Here is an 18,271-nt window from a genome sequence, read left to right on the forward strand (position 1 = left end):
TTAGTTGAAGAAGAAGATGCATCATTAGGCCCATTGTTCTTCCGGATGGTAACTAATTTAAGCTTTATCCAGTGACTAAGTGGCTTTAATAAAAAAAAACTCGATTCTTTCCACTCCAGCTGCACCCTGTCTCTTTAGATGGATCATTGAAAGCCGTGGGATATGTCCTTTCTCAACCGGCTAAAGGCTGGGCATTCGCATAAATAATGCTTCAGCGACTCACCATTCTCCATACAATCTCTGCATTCGGCCGAATCCACTTTTCCCAATTTATAAAGTGGGAATTTTACGGGTAGGTGCCCTGTGATGATCCCTAAAATACTACTAAGTTCCATTTTTTCTATAAGTAGAAGCTTTTTGGTCCGTACACCATCAAGACTACAGCAGAGTTACTTTGTGGTAGCTCGGTGTTGCTTGTATTCCAAGGTTCCTCTACGGTTCTTGCTTCAAGCAACCCTTGAAGGAGTTGAAAGGAAAGGGGAATTGTGTGTCCAACTTCCGCCGAGTGAGCCAGCTCGTCTGCCTTTCTTTTAATCTACTTCTATTCCTATATTACTGTATACCCAGATGATTTCATCCAAGTTACCTACTAAAAGTCGAGTTGCATAACCTATCGCATTGAGACTTAGTATTAGTGCTACGGATAGCCTTAATTACCGCTTGGCTTTTCCACTGGACAGCAGAAGTGTATAAACGCAATAAAAATTCGTAAGTTCGAAAGAAAGCTACAAACAAAGTCATGAAATTGAGAGGATTGATAGTGATTATGTTTTTATTTAATAACTACACTTTGTAAAATTCTTTCACTTGTATATTGAACTACCTTTTGTTGGTAGACAATTTGATGATGTTATAACACATTCCAGGTAAAAGAATTTACAATATGCCTACACGCTGCCGACAACGTATGAATAGAATATTGCAGAAATGACAAAATTCTTGATGGATGATTTGTTGACACATTTTCCCCCAAATAATTTATAATTGCCTTCTTTTATTGCTCTTCGCCCTCATCAAATATTTATTTCCATTAAATTAGCTTCGCCAAAGACATAATAAAAATTGTTTAGCGTCACTGGAGCCCTGTGGGCTTCGGGTGCATTGTGTTACCCTAATTGACGTCACATTGTCGGTAACTTGCTTGCTTGAGCAGCGCAGAAATAAGGGAAATTCTTGAGGAAATACGACGACACATCAGCGGATACATAATGGTTTCTTTCGGAAGTCATTGAAATTTAATAAGGCATTTGCTTAACCTTGTGTGTAATAAGAACAAACATTCTGCTTGTGTCGGCAAATTTTGCATATTCTCAAATATTTTATTCGGCTTAAAGCGAATTTCATAATTTTTTGAGAAGAATGAAATTCCTTTGTTATATAGTATATCACAAAAAATTTGGAAAATCTCGAGAAGAATTTTACAGTTGCTTCTACTGACCGCTTTCGAGATCAAATTTTACACTATGATAGACGAAAATCGTTTCAATGAATGAAGTTTCGTAACATGTTACAATGTCTTAAAATGTCAGTAGGGTAATCTGGCCTGTTTTTTGAAAATTTTTTCAAAGAAATTTTTATTCCACAATAGAACTTTTATCACATATCATTAGGTATATCGTGGAGTATATAAACACATTTTTTCGGAATTTTTTGATGACATCTGTCGGAGAAATGCCTGGGTGAATGAGATGCGTTTTTTCACTGGCGAACACGATTTCTCATGTTTGGATCATCTGAAACACAAAAACCCAATTTATTCTTAAAAAGTAAGTGAATGGTTATCGTCCCTACCAGAATCATGAAAAAATGTTTGTTTTTTAATTTTTCCCCATGTTTTTATACCCCGAACAGGGTATATTAAGTTTGTCCCGAAGTTTGTAACCCCAAGAAGGAAACGTCTGAGACCCTACATATAAAGTATATATATAAATGATCAGTATGTTGAACTAAATCGATTTAGCCATGTCCGTCTGCATATATACGAACTATTCCTCAGTTTTTAAGATATCGTTTTGAAATTTTGCACAACGTCATTTTCTCTTCAAGAAGCTGCCATTTGTCGGAACTGTCGATATCGGATCACTATAGCATATAGCTGCCATATAAACTGAACGATAAAAGAAATGCACCTGTGAAGGGTATATTAGCTTCGGTGCAGCCGAAGTTAACGTTTTTTACATAATGTTTTTACAATGTTTTTCACAAATTTTGTCATAGCATTGTCAATAAATTATAAAAAATGTATTTTGCGAACATCTTAAAAAAAAATTATTTATATCGGTTAACTATAGCATATCATGTCCGCCAGTTTAAACTGAACGATCGGAAAAACGCGTTTAAGTTTGAGGTGTGCACGGAAAACTTTTGCATTTAACAAGATATATTCACGAAATTTGGTACAGATTATTTTCTAAGACAACAATGTAATCTCTGAAGAAATGTAAAAAAAAATTTGAAAAAATATTACCCTACTGACCCTTTAACGAAGAAAATAAAGCTTGCTCGTTTGAAATGGGCGATAACGCACCGTAACTGGTCTTTGGGGCAATGGAAAACGGTAATATGATCGGATGAAAGCAGATTTAATTTGCACTGCAACCACCCTATGCCCGTCGATAACCGGGGGAACGTTTCGCCGAAAATTGTGTGACGAGAACAGTTAAGTATCCTGAAAGCCAAATGGGCTGGGCGTGCTTCTCTTTTTATATCCATGGTCCTTTACTTTTTGTTGAAGGAATAATGAATAATGTGTTTAGAAGTATGGAGAAGTTGCATCCCATTTTATCCTGCCCGCAGCACCAATATGATGAATGTAGTGATATACTGATGACTTGAATAGTAAGGTTCATTTTAAGTTAATAACATAGAATTTATGCCAATCAGTAATCGATATATGACCGCCTACAACATTCTATAAGCATATCTACAACTTTCCTTAAATACGAGTAAATTGTATTATAATATATAATACTAGGGAATCCGGCCACGCATTGCTGTGGTATACATTTTATACTATTATTCAAAGTGAAAATTTTATTTATGAATAAAGGCGAAAACGTTTTTTCGGTATGAGAATCCAAGGGATTGTACTTGAGACTTAGTTTTGAATATGCTCATACAAATAAATTTCATTGGGAAAAATGACGATTTAAGGCTGCTGTTGTTGTTGTTGTAGCGGCAGAATTCTGCCGAGTTGACAGTCCTTCTCCGGATAAAAATCCGGGTCCGTTCCGGTTACGTAAACCCGACTGTCGTGGGAACGAATTTAAGGCTGCTGTCTCAATGTCTGGCTACCAGTCTTTCTGTCCAGTTAATAGAGTTGTCCGTCAAATAGATTGTACTTAATAAACATCAACAATGTGCATGGTTAATGGAGATGTCCGCTTAATAGAGCGTCCATTTAATAGAACTTTTACTATATTCTTTATTTATGAATTGTTTTTACTATCCTATCTTCTAAGTTGGTTCGAACTGGACACACTGTGCTAAATTTTACTAAAACCGGTTCAGTATAATATGTTAATTCTTGTATGTATGAAGCGATAGCTTTCGAGTATAATCAGTGGGAAAACCCTATGTACCATATGTATAATGCAAAGCATTGCAAACATACACTTACCGCACTTTCTTTTTTACACGACTTAATACTAAATAATGATTATAAAAACCATAATTTATAATAATTGAATCTTTTGCTTCATTCCGACACGAAATGCGATAAACGATGGACTCTTATCAGTGTGCTTTACCAGAATATTGCACAAGTACTCAGTGCAGCATTATGTCAGTGAGCAAAAATACTAGTCCACAGTATGATATCTTTGAGTAAAATCACACTGGTTAGTAAAATACTAGTTGGCAATGAAAATTTTCCGCATGAAATCGCTATATTTTGAATTGAACTCAAAACAAAGACATCTTTTTCACTTTAGATTATAACTCAATTAGCTTTTATGCCCTACTTTTTGAACTTAAAAAAAATATTTAAAAAATATAGTTTTGACCAAATTATTTTGTCTATTTTGAGCCAGTATGAAATATTTATACATACTATATATTTTTTATACTAATATAGTGTACATATAAATTACCAAATTGGCACCGCATTTCAAAAATTCTTAACGCTCGAGAGCAAAATACGGCTTGTGCTTACGGTTCATATGATTTGTGAGTGAGTGTAAAATAATTGGTTGAATTCAATGCTTGGTAAATACTATTTTACGTATACATACAATATTTAAAGCTAATTGTTATAAGAAACATGATCTTTAAGGCTTGCAAAAAATTCATTTGATGTTTCACATCACCACCAACACGACGCTTTAGCGAAACGTTTTAATGATGGCTCAAGCACAATATGTCATTTTGCTCTTCCTTTTGATGAAGAACTCCTCAGTGTATACTTCATGCAATTCAACGGTTCAAGAAGGTAAGACAAATTTTATTAAATAATTAATTTAAATATATTTTTTTTTTGTTTTTAATATGCAGGTGATGATGTGGATTTACAACCCTTCATTAAAGTTGGTAGCAAGTATTATTTAGTGACAACACAGGCCACAGAGGTACTCAAACATAAACAGCTAAGTGCCATTACATGCAATTTTATTTACATAAAACACATTGTCTGTTCATTGTAGATGAATTGGTTCGAAGCTGTTCATTTTTGTCGTTCTTACGACAGTGATTTGCTAACAATTGAAACGTTGGCTGAATATAATGCTTTATTTGAGCACTTAAGTAAGTTAAATTTGAATCCTATGAGCACTTGGACAAGTAGCAACGATTTGTCGGTGGAAGGCACATACATGTCGCTGAATAGTGGACGTCCAATGCTTTATGCAATCTGGGACTGGGACGAACCGAACAATGCGGGCGATGCGGAGGATTGTGTAGAACTCGTGCTAAACTATTTTTTCCTACGAATGTACGATAATAATTGCCTTAAAAAACAAAGGCATATTATCTGCGAAAAGCGTACACTGTTAAACGCTCCTATTTCCGCCTCAAAATCAAACTGTGCGTATGTAACAGCGAATTGTGGTTTAAAAAACATGTGGAAGTATATGTAAACTCTGATCAAATATATTAAACTGCAGCGCATAAAATATGTAAATAAACATCACTGTTTATTATTTCGTATATATAGTGAGTTTGCTTTGTGTCCTGATGTGGTTTTGTGTGTTAAAAAAGAGTTATAATAGTGAAATTCCAAAAATCTGTTGAGCTGTATGAAAAGAGATGAGCTCGTTGTGACAGAAAAGTGCAAGCAAATGGTAGTGGTATGGGAAAACCCTCTGCTGAATTTTGCGAAGATATCTTATTAAATAGAAGAGTTTTCGTTATAAAGCACTTGATTTTGTTCGGACAGTTTGTATGGCAAAACTGATGTTTTAAGTATCCAAAAATACAGTTGTTTCAGTTAAAGTGTGAGATTTTGCATTGTCGTGGTGAAGAGTGATCCGTCTTCGGAGGTTGGTTTTCCTGATTCCTTGAAAGACAACTCGCAACCAAATGGATGCGTAACACTCAGAATTTGCTACTCTGCGTTGTTCTAATAGTATGGTTTCGATATATCTAGTTGTTCCAGGCAACCATTTGCTTGAAAGTACTTCGTTCACGAAAAACTTTTGTTGAATTCTGCTCATTTTGAAGTACCAATCGACACGAGCGTTTTCTTGAGCGATTGACTAGTTGTGTGTTATCTGAAGTGACACATTTTTTTACAATGAATGTCCATGCAATATTGAATATATACTCCCACTATCCCACTATTGCCTATAGTCGCCCCTACCTCACGATGGGTCACTTGACAATCTCTCAATATTAGTTTGCGCAATTTTCGGCCGGATGAATATAACAAACAACACAAATAGCGCTTTTAAAACGTTCTGAGTGTGTATAATATCAAAAATGTCAAACTTTACGATAAGGGTGGCCAAATCCCGAAATATAGAGCCAACCTTCTTACCATATTTGTATAAGAGTTGAAGTCAAAAACCTCATTTATAACGTGGTTTCAATATTTTTCGATTATTCAGTCAACAGTTAAATAACGATTTTTCTGGATTTCACTATAGGGAATGAGGCATGCTAACCTAAATTCTTGAATGCATTCATAATCAGTAGATTAAGAGTATTTTTTAAAAATATCTCAATACTTCAGGTGTCAAATTTAGAAAAATCCCTTTTTGTTATCAAAGTAAAAATTCAATTAGGAATATACAGACCTTTATTGATGCTTATTTATATCCTGAGCATGTTACGATGTTTGTAACATCCATCGAAGACACTATAAATTATATATCAAAACGATCAACGTGACGAGCTGAGTCGATTTAGCTATGTCCGATTATCTCTTCGTCTGTATGTACGCGAATTAGTCTCTCAGTTTTTAAGATATCGGTCTGAAATTTTGCATACGTACTTTTCACGACAAGAACCCTCTTTTTTCGAAACCCCCAATAATGTAAAACTATAGTATAGAGCTACCATACAACTGACCGAAACTGACTGAAACTTGTGTTGTTGTATGGAAAACTATTTTATTTGTCAAAGTATCTTCACGAAATTCGGCTTCAATTATTATCCAAGGCAACGCTACAATTTTTAAATCTCTTATTCAGATCGTACCGCTAAAGCTTATATCTGCCATTCAAACTGATCGATCAAAGCCAGAATAACCGACGATTACTTTACCAAAGTTCGGTGGAAATTTTATCTATCATCAGCAATTGGATGTTAGAACCAATGATTGATATAAAAACCTCCAATCCACAATACTTAAGTACCTATGTATATTTTCCACAAGTTCACAAAGCCAACAAAAACGAATCACTCAAACAAAGCCACAATAGATTATGTGCTTACACATCATTTATTCATGTTCGTGAAACCTACTACTTACAAATACATACATAAGTGCTCAGATATGCACAAAAGCCAATACATACATACATATAAATTGTACTTGTAACCATTTTATTAACAAGACATGAAATTTCATAGAATTACTTTGCTGTGCGCTTGAAGTTCTGCAAAACCTGTTGCACAGGTTTGTTATGAAAGTTCAAGGGTTATGTTCACTTTCGCCAAATACATGTATAACCATATGATTATGTATATACTAATGTATATAGTAAACATTCACAGTTACATACTTTTATTTGGCTCTTTCACACTTGTATATAGAAATATGAATATGCGATTTTATATGTGCATGAGCCGAAAATGTATATACATATGTATGTATTGTAGCAAAGGTATATACATATGTATGTATATGAATATATATTCCATATATGTATATAGCGTATGTATGCATTTGCAAACACCATCATGAATATATTAAGTCACATTGCAGATAGAAAAAAAAATACAAAATCATTCGCTTTGGCTTAAAGGACCCCGTAAACTACAAATCCAACTATTTTTAGAAACTTTTGTGACTAAACACTATTAGCGCGCGTTTAATAATAGAAATTTACTTGTTGGCTCATTGATATTGGCACTCATTGGTATTGGTATCAATGTCATAACGAGTAGCTGTACACTGAAATCGTTGTAATTTACTTATATGTCTTTTGGATAGGATTAAGACGGGGTTCTATATTATTATAAAAATTTGTAATTGTGCTCAAAATTTCTTTTTAAACCTTTAGCAGTGTATATTAAGTTTGTTGTCCTTCGACCCAAATTTTACTATTAGGCATGATTTGAACAAAATGTCGGCCAGATTGCTTCGTTTACATATATTCACTCATGTAAGCCACTTTTCGTTGACCCGATGCTGTATTTTGACTGTATTTCAGCTATAGTGCTGTGAATGTAGTCTTCGAGCTCCACTGGCTGGTTGGTTGTCGTAAACTTTTGATTTAAGATAAAGAATGACATGTTTGCGCTGCAAAGCAGTTTTTTGGGTGATTACCACGCACTTTGTAGGACTATCTAAGCAATTTATGCCTCCATTTAATTTTCTTCTCTATGGCAACATAAATTAGATAGGCCATGCGATCCAAGTTTTTGGAGATTGCCACGCCACTAGTAGGGCTATCTGGTCGATTTATATCGATAAATAAATTGCTTCTTTGTTTAAACTTGAAATAGAAGGGCAGCGTGATCCCGGTTACCCGTTTAGGCACTAATGGAAGCTAAGGGGTCTTGCCACATGGACAAAAATGTCTACGAAGAGCTGTCAAAATCACGTCATTTCTATTGATAGACGCTGAATTAATTAGAAGTACTGAGATATGTAGGAAATGATATGTTCATTAAGAATTGATCGAAATGAGCTCTTAACCCCATTTTAAAAGTTCTTCGATTTCTGGTTGCAATCAATTTTTAGAAAATTGAAGTTAAGTAATCGTGCATTTAATTAGTGTTAGATTTTCCAATTTCCAATTCAAGGCCTTAGAAAAATTAATACTTTTTATAATATTATCTCATATATAAGTAGTGTCTACTGATTTCATGGTCAATTTCCAGTTCAGATAAAATTATTGATGTAGGTTGTCAAATATTTCCCTTGACGCTAGACGGCAACTTCATAATAGCCCCTCGTAGAAGCCCCGTCCTCATTTCACAAGTCTCTTTTTAGTTCAACTTTACACCAACAAGGGCATTCGCCATGGACAGGAACAGGTGGTAGTCACTTGGCGCTATGTCCGGGCTATATGATGGATGCGATAAAACTTCTCATCCGAGCTCCCGTCAACTTCGTCAGCTTCTGACGAGTCATCAACGAAGTGTGTGGTCAGGCGTTGTCCTGGTGGAACAGTACACACTTCCTGTTGGCCATTTCTGGACGCTTCTGGTCGATCGCCTGCTTCAAGCGGTCTAGTGGTTGGTAGCAGATGGTAGAACTAAGCGTCTGGCCATATCTGAACAGTTCATAATAAACGATTCCCTTCCAATACCACCACACACACAACAAAGCCTTCCTGGCCGATAATCCCGGCGTGGCCACTGTTTGGAACGATTCACTGGCCTTCGACCACGACCTTTTTCACTTGATATTGTCGTTTGTGATCCAGTCACCATCCACTTCAAAAATGGGCCGAGTTCGTTCCGTTTCAGCAGTATATCGCAGTCGTTGATTTGGTACAGAATTTTTTTTTGCGTCAAATCATACGGCACCCAAACATCAAGTTTTTTGTGTATCCAGCCTTCTGCAGATGGTTTAATATGGTTTGGTGACTAACTCCTATCTTCTGGGCGATATTACGAGATGTCACATGCCGCTTTAACTCGATGATTTTTATGATTTGATCGGTATTTGTCGTCACAGGTCTTCCGCCGTCTGGCTTATCCATGGTGTCGTTTTCACCCACTCTGTGTAGTCGAAACCATACCTCCGCAGTTCAAAGTGATAGAGTACCATCCCCCAAAACAACATTAATCTCACGGAACGTTTCTCTAACGGATTTGCCTTTAACGAAGGAAAACTTTAAAGTAGCGCAAATTTCGGCGTTAGAGAACTCCGTGTTTATACGTCTATAACTGTTGAACGTAATATCCAAACTAATCATGCATAGCGTCGTTTTGTAGGTTATGCCAGGGCCTTTCAAAGATGTATAGTATTGCCAGATACGAGCTCTGTAGCGCTTTATAAATAGCCGCGAAATTCAAAAGACAAAAAGGCGGAAGGGAGATATTTGACAATCTATTTCCTGAATATTTTCATATACACATTTAGATATAAGAAAACTATTTACTTGAATTTCACTTATTATTACGTAGAACTCGTCTTAAGTATCTAAGAGCTTCGGAGTTCAAAGGACTGGACGAAGTATCATACGTAGATATTAAGCCGCTCTTAAAGTTCGCAAAAAACTTTGATGTTCTGTATGATGAATTTTTCACCTCAAACTAAACCGAACTTCTATCTCCTCCATGACGTGATAGCCGGCCAGTATAACCTAATCTAACCTAACTTATTACTACATAATATTACTTGCGTTATAAATGTTTTATAATTACATAGTTGTATATATATAACAATTATGTATGTATGTATATGTATTATTAACATATCGTACAATAATAATAATTACAGCTTCTCATAACTCACCTCACTTTTACATTTATCGCGCTGCTCATGTAGTTTCTTATTCCATTTTCTGCACAACCCGTTCGTGAAGACATGCAAATGTGGTTGTTGTGTATTAACTGCTCCTTCTTGTTGTTTTTTTTCACTTTTTTACATATACATGAATTTGACTTAGTTTATTCCCTCGCTCGAAATCACAATCTCTCTTATTTTCTCGCTTTCACTAACTTTGCTGCGCCTTAAAATGAAATATATATTTTTTTGTTTTGGTTTTTATGTTTTTTACGATTTAAAGATGAATTATTTCCTTATTTAAATGATATACATATATTTGCTATGTGTTTAACACTTTTGGGAGGTCACTTTTGTTGTTTTCTATAATAAGCAAACAATTAATTTTTATAACACAAAATCATTAAAAAAAAACACAAATTGTTCGCAAGTGGAAAAGCGCACATACAAGTATATTGTCTTACAATATTTATATTTTTTTATAAGGAGGAGCACAATTTTACTATAAAAGTGTATTAAAATATATGTATGTGTTGGCAAATTTTATTCACACCGTATTTCAAGTCGTTTAATATTTTCCTTAGCCTCTATTAAACTAATATAATCACTTCCGTTTCTCAGATAAATCTTTTCCCATTAACAACGTTCTATTTGTAAATTATAGTAAAGTGTTATGGTATCTATTAAAGGGTGATCTATTTCAATGTTTCCTTTTTTTTTAAAGAAAAAACACAGAAACTTCAAATTGACATTTATTTTTTGAAGATTATCCATTTGTTGGGTACAATTTTCGATGACTCGTTCGAACATTTCTACTGGTAACTGATGAGGATTGTCCGCATAGACTTTATAATTCTCATATTCACACCATCCTGGCCAATCGTAAAATTATCATATCACCACCATCTTGGTGTCCAAACGAGAAATTATCTGCTCACCGAAGTGTTTTCTTAATAAATGCATACATTGACGCGATGTATGAGAAGTGGCGCCGTCGTGTTGTAACTAAATATCACCGAGATCACGAGCTTTAATTTCAGGCATCCTTATATAAGTCCGAGCTGCTGCGAACGGCGCCGAACCGACTCTCCTTGGTCTTCCTGTACACTCTCATGTCCATAAGTTGAGCGAAGCGCGCAAAACACATTCTTTACAGAACGTGAAATCTCATAATAAAGTTGAACGATTTGTAAACGTTATTCAGACGTAAGTCTTTCCATGATGAAATGTCATACAATAACATGACAGCTTGACACGACTTATGCGTAATCTGTCAAAAAATAGGCTATTAGAAAAACTTGAATCACCCGTTATCATATAGTTTAAGATTATACATATGTATATTGCTCCGATCCGTCTTGCTCCACTAGGTTTTCCTTTCAGTGAGAATTTCTTGCTTTGAGACTCGCAAAATTCTTGTTGGTTCCTTTCACCTTCCCTTTCATAGTTAATTTCCCTTAATTATCTCCAAGGACTTTTTGTACTATGTAGATACTGTTATTTCATAATACCATTTTGGCTTCGATCTCAAACTCTAAAGAAAATTTAATACTGATTATTTCGTTGTCACTGTTTGATTTGTTTCATGGTAGTTAGAACTCTGACTCAATTTATAGGGTTCTGGACAAAGCCTTATATGCTTTCTACACAGGGTTTCCTAATAAGAGTGATACAATTTTGTGAAAAACGCACACATACACTAATTTTTAAGGAAATTGAAATGTTTTTTGTTTTTTTTATGTAAAGAAAAATTGATAGAATCAAGCTCTGAATATAATATCATTCAAATTACCTTCACGACTTCTTTTGCAGGAACGAATTCGATGAACCCAATTTTCGAGTACTTTTTCCTCTAAATAAAGTCGGATGTCATGAATAGCACGTTCAATATTGCCTTTTAGAGCTTGAAGAGAGTCTGATTTATTGCTAAAGACCGATGACTTCAAATAATCCCACATGAAGTGGTCTAATGGTATTAAATCCGAACTTCTTGGAGGCCATTTAATGTCACAATTTCGTTAAATAATCGAAAGTCCACACTTTTGTCGTAATAATTGGGTTGTTGCACGTGATTGGTGGCACGTATCCCCATCTAGTTGGAATCGGATGTTGTCGAGATCAACTTCTTGCAACTGCGGCCATATGAAGTTGGTTATCATCGATCTATAATGCTATCCATTGTTAGTACCGCTTTCAGCAGTTTCATTTCCAAAGAAATACGCACCAACAACAACATACGTAAAAACAATATCAAACTGCCAATTTATTTATGGTTGTTCATAAATTATTGGTGGATTTTCTTCGCACCAGAATCAACCTCATAGGTGAGATGATTTTCTTGAAAAAATCGTTATGGTTTTCAAGTTGTTCTAAAGCAAAATCAACAAATTCACGATGTTTACGGTGGTCAAATGGCTTCAGTTCTTGAGTGAGAACAATTTTTTATATAATACAATCCCAATTCTTTCTCAAAATCCGCCAAGATGTGGTTGAGATATATCTTGGAATCTTAAGCAACACTTGCCTGAACGGCGGCAATATTTTCATTACTTCGAGCGGTTTTTTGAACGTTGTTCTCGCGTTTATATTTCCATGATGAAATTGTTAACATTAGTGTATATTAAAAAATCGTAACGACACTTAGAAACCATATTATCACTATTGGAAAACCTAATATAGTTTTATTTAAAAATCCACCTTTGTATGATAAATTATCCATGGATATATGGGACAAAAACGGCCTTGATTTTAAGAGAAAAATTTTATTTTTTTTCTTTCTCAAAACACCTTTTTCAAATTGTTTTGAAGTTCTCATTTCATGTACACACGCAAATTAACCCAATCGCTTGATATTTCATAAAATGTCTAAACCAAAAAAATGATACTAGTTCTCTGAACATTAAAAAGACGCATTGTCCACGAAAAAAATTCAATTTATTGTAAAACCACAGCAAAAGTCACTAACAACAATAGAGTTTATCATAAAGCGACTCGTAGTCACTCAAATTCCAAATGGTGGACAAAAACGCCTAAAGCAGACAAAATTCACCAACACTACTTCAAAGAGTTTTCGGAGCAATAAAATAAATTTCAAAAAGCAAAAAAAAAAAAACGAGACGATTCAAAGTCTCAACACTTAACACAATTTATGCGCTTGTATTAGTGAGAGAGCGCTGTTTGGCACACGCCGGCTGTGGGTGGCTGACGTTTAAGGGCGAAGTAGCCAAGCAGCTGTGAACACATTATAGATTGACGTATAATGAGAAGGGTTCCTTATAACGCTTATTAGTATAAACGCTGCGCTGATGACGTTTGAGCTAAACTCTCTGTCAACAAAAACGAAAAAAACACAAACACCCACATGAAAAAATTACTTTATTTATATGTATGTATAATTGCGTTTATTCACTTCACAGCACCACCATCGGCCCTAATGTAGCTGTCAGTGCACATTTTCACCACGCTCACATGTAGGCTCTCATAAACATATCATGATCGCTCTAGTGCGCAACTCCTTGTTGTCGACACTTTTTGGTTATGTTTGTAGTGTTGCATGGCGTATGAGTAACATTCTCTGCACAATTCAATTGAATGAATAAGTGAGTTGCTATTTCGAGTGGGCTGAAGAATGCTTGTGGGTTGTGTTGTTGAAAAGCGTTGTTGTTGTAGTGATTATTGTGTACAGTGTGATTTATTGTAGTAAGTTTTGTAGGCATTTTAGTATTCGAATGGTTGCTATAAACAGCGGTTTGAGCTTTTATAAGGTCTAAAATTATAAAATAAATATTTTCTCATCATTTTGAATATATTTTTCTTGGTCATCCTATATATATATATTTCTCTGATTTTAGTAATTACTAATATTATTTGTAATATTGAACTCATCTACACTGATGCTTGGTCGAAATCAGCGCCGTGTACTCTTCTCAGCCTGCCCTAACATTGACTGTTCGATAACTGATTATACCTGACTGACTAAGTACAGTGTATAATAGATACTAAGTAATAGTACGACTGATATGCCGACTCTTTAGATACCAAAGTGCTTTCTATATTTTCTTGGTGGCTTTTAACTAAAGAATACTGGACAAAAATAACTAACTTTTTGGTATTACCGAGAGATGAGATTGAGTTAAGACAATATGAAAATCATATTTAATAACAATCCTTGAAGAGAAATATTGTAAAGCCTCACATGCATACATATGTATGTGTTTAAATGGAAATATACTCTTTTGCTTCGAAAATAGAAAAAATAGGAAAAGAAAACATGACACGATTGACCAAATTCTTCTAAAAACTTTTACCGCATTGTAATACCCCAACAATCAACTACTCATATTTGCATACCTTAATGTATTTCATGTGTAAATTTGTGGTTAAATGCCTGCAAGCGCATACATGTGACACTTTAGTGAAAAGCTTTTATGTCGGCCTATTCAGCAATCTTCCTAATTTTAGCATTTATTGTTGCTTTCTTTTGCCGCTGACAAAACAAAAGGTATTACTTAACGTAAGTGATGGTGTCAAACCACAAGCGACATGCAACATGTTACATTTGGAATGCAAACAATAATAATATCGAACTACACAACTTTATTATCGAAAGTAAATTGTGGTATGAAATATCACTCTGTGCGGAAATAGTGAATACTTTAAGCTAAATTTTTCAAAATTAATATCAAATCACTTTCTAAAACGTTGTCAATATCTTTATCTAACTTGTTGTCGGCTATATATGCGATTAGGGTAAATCGATTGATGGAGTCTTCTTCTTCATTGGCGTAGACACTGCTTACGCGATTATAGCCGAGATTACAACAGCACGCCAGTCGTTCTTTCTTTTTGCTGTTTGGAGCCAATTGGAATGTTACAACCCCATCCTGATTATTAGCAGAGTATAATATTTGCACTTCCCTCAAATGAGCAGCTTTTTGAGCTGAGAAAAGAACGGGTGCAAAATTTCAGAACTATATCTTATAAAACTATCATCAAGCAGTTTTTTAACCACAGTTACCTCTAAACAGGTAATAGAAAGCTGCTCACTTATTATACATATACACATATACATATACTTTTTATATTGTGAATCTCTGATGTTTAATTTTGGGTATTACAAACATCGTGGCAGACTCAATATACCTAAAACATTGCTACAATCTCTGAAGAAATTATTCAGATCGGATCACTTTAGTTTATAGCTATGATACTACTATGAGCAAAAAGTAATGAATCTTTTGTCATAAAATTATTAATTTATTCTTCAAAATCTATGTCGTCTTCTCAAAGTAATCCCCTTTGGAACCAATACACTTATGCCAATGTTTTTTCCAATCCTTGAAACAGTCGTTAAAGTCAATAGTCTTCAATGCGCATACCGATTTAAGTTTAATGTCTTCAGTTGACTCAAAATGCTTTCTCCGGAGCGGTTGTTTGAGTTTGCTCAATAGCCAGAACTTGCGCGGAACTAAATCAGGCGAATACAGTTGTTGCGGCACGATATTGATTGATAATCTGGCGAAAAACTCACAAAGAATCAATACTGTATCGTGGTACAAAAACCAAGAGTTTTGGGTCCAAAATTCGGGCCTCTTTTTACGGGTAGCATCGTGCAAACGGCGCTTATCACTCAAATAGTATTTTTTGCTGACAGTTTGGCCGAGCGGAAGGAATTCGGAGTGCACCAGACCTCGACAATCGAAGAAAACTGGCAACATAGCTTTGATTTTTTACCTGCTTTTTGACTAAGTTTTTTGGCTTTGGCTCACCGATATTCTGTTTCCGGGTTGTAAACATAAATCCAAGAATCATCGCCAGTAATGGTACGTTTCATGACAACCTGGTAGTCAGAAAAATTTAGTGATTTTTGAACCAATCACAGTAGTACAAATTAGCGATCAAACAAAAAAACCTTGTATGGACAACTTTTTTTCTTACGAGATGTTTTCACTAAAATTAATACAATCTCCGAGTAAATTATTCAGAGTTTATATGGCAGCTATGTGACAATAGCATATATGTAGCTGACATACAAACTTACCTATCAAATTTAGGTCCTTGTATGGAATTTTTTGCATTTATGAAGTGAATTATAGGCTCGGTGCAACTGAAGTTTTTTCCTTCCTCTCATTATGAATTAAGTAAGGTGACTAATGAAGAGTACCAATTCCTTTTTCTAAAAAAAATATACACACAAATATGTATTTTTCTGAAAAGCACAGCTGCTGATGAATTCATAATTTTCACCTAGACATTGCGACGCACAATAGAACCAGAACCGCTATCGATTCAAAGTGCAACTCGCCATTTCATTTAAAAGCTTCAGCTGTGCAAACCACACATTCGCCAGCAACGGCGAAAGCGGTCATAGAAAAATAAAGAAAATAAATAACAAAACAAAATGCCCACACAAATTGACCATACAAGTTATGGCTACCGCAACAACAACGAGAACAACAAACAACACCAAGCTCAACGTGGTAGGTGGCAACGCAATGAATGAACTGCCAAAGGTGTAGCTGGTGTTTTTGTTGTTGCTGCTGCTGCGCACCACGTTACGCAAATATACACATTGTTATTGCGAGCTTAGGAACAGGTACGCACACACATACAGACGCAAGGTGCTGGCAGTTATTGAGGGCGTTTGAGTAACCGCACAGTTAGTTAGCTGCGACGGTGGCACCACAAAAGGACAGCGGAGGTGAAAAATTATTGCATTCGTGGCATGGAATTGATAAGTTAAAAATAGTAAGAAGGGAAGTACGTAAATAGCTAGGTAATGCTCGTTTCATGGCCTGCTGCCGGGCCCTGAAAGGTTACCTGTGCCTGCTGGCGTTACACTTGAGCATGTTTATGTGTGTGTTGTTTGTGTATTTATGTGTATGTGTTTGCGCATGTAGGCACTGGTGGGCGTTAGCGATGACGATGATTGTGGTGATTTGCAGATATTTTAGGAAAATAATGAATAGCAAATCAGAGCAACCCTTCGCTACGGAGAGTCTTTTAAGATATGAAATAACACTTTCTATACATATGTATGTCTGTGTATTTGTGTGTGTGTGAAGCACAGCTGGCATGACAAAATTTGCGTGCAAACTCGCTTTTTGTTTCAGTGTGAGTGTTTTAGGTGTGTAAACGTGATTTATTTCACAGCTGCTACTAAAGTGTTGTTGGCTTTCAACATTGTTGTTAATTTTCCACCAATTTTCCTGTTTCGAATTTCCACAAATTCAATGAAAATATTCACACTTCAAAAAAATCACTTTTTTCATTAAAGTTCAGTTAAAAAAAAACTGTTTACACTGCGAACTGTTGACGTTGACATTCTAACGTCGGCTACTTGACTTCAGCTGCTTTTTTCCACTACTCCAGCTGCTAGCTTTTCACGCCAAGCACGAGCCAGCAGCATGTACACCAACAAAACTTAATACGTCATCAGCGCACAGACACATGCTCAGCGTTGCACGAACACCATAAAAAGCTTAACACGGATAGCAACTTTGTGAGCTTGAAATTTTGTAGGCACACACAAAAATTCCAACGCAAAACAAAAAACGAACACAGTTAAACACCAAAAATATTTCCAAATTGTTCGCCAAATAGCACAATATTGTATTTAAAATAATTTAACTAAATTTAGCCCAAAACTATGCAACGTTTTTCCACACATTTGCTTTAAACTCAGCGTTATTTGCTTGTATATGTGCGCTTTTCCACTTTTTCCTCAAAACATTGCTGCTTTTTCTTCCACTATATATAATTTATATGCCGACCTTTGTGGTACGTACACTTTCGTTCAGAATTTGGCATCAACCGAAGGACTGCTCATGTCCTACTGAAACGCGAACGAATGATTTTATTTGGTAAGCTATAAGCTGTGAGCAGCAACTGCTGGAGCAAGCAACCACACAGTCGCGTACAGCAACCGTGACGACTCTCCTACTTCGTGCGCAGCAACAACATTCACGTCAACCGTGTGTGTATGTGTTGGTTATAATGCTGTTCGGTATCTTGCAGCGATAACAGCACACTCACGCACTGCAAATACCAGCAACAATTGTACTTTGTATACGATAGCAAGTTTGTCGTGTTTATCATACAATATATATGAACTGTAGGAAATTGGTTAGTGAAAATCAATTATCGTATTTTCTACTTTTTACTTTTAAATTGCTTGTATCTACGAAACAAAGCACTTTCATGACATGATCG

General features: G+C 35.4%; 1 protein-coding gene across 3 annotated transcripts in view; it reads right to left on the reverse strand.

Annotated features, from left to right (window-relative positions):
* The window catches only part of LOC105233765 (receptor-type tyrosine-protein phosphatase N2), a 178,668-nt gene extending 160,686 nt beyond the window's left edge, over positions 1 to 17,982 (reverse strand). The window contains exons 1-2 of one of the 3 annotated variants that reach the window (XM_049457191.1): positions 17,833 to 17,982; positions 10,070 to 10,423 (exon numbers count right to left, since the gene is read on the reverse strand). The gene's annotated coding sequence lies outside the window, so the exon portion shown is untranslated. The remainder of the gene's footprint in view (positions 1 to 10,069; positions 10,424 to 17,832) is intronic. The other 2 variants (XM_049457213.1, XM_049457202.1) reach the window with 2 other exon arrangements.
* Positions 17,983 to 18,271: the final 289 nt, after the last annotated feature.

The sequence above is a fragment of the Bactrocera dorsalis genome, chromosome 1 (genome assembly GCF_023373825.1).
Source record: "Bactrocera dorsalis isolate Fly_Bdor chromosome 1, ASM2337382v1, whole genome shotgun sequence".
In the NCBI taxonomy this organism is placed as follows: domain Eukaryota; kingdom Metazoa; phylum Arthropoda; class Insecta; order Diptera; family Tephritidae; genus Bactrocera; species Bactrocera dorsalis.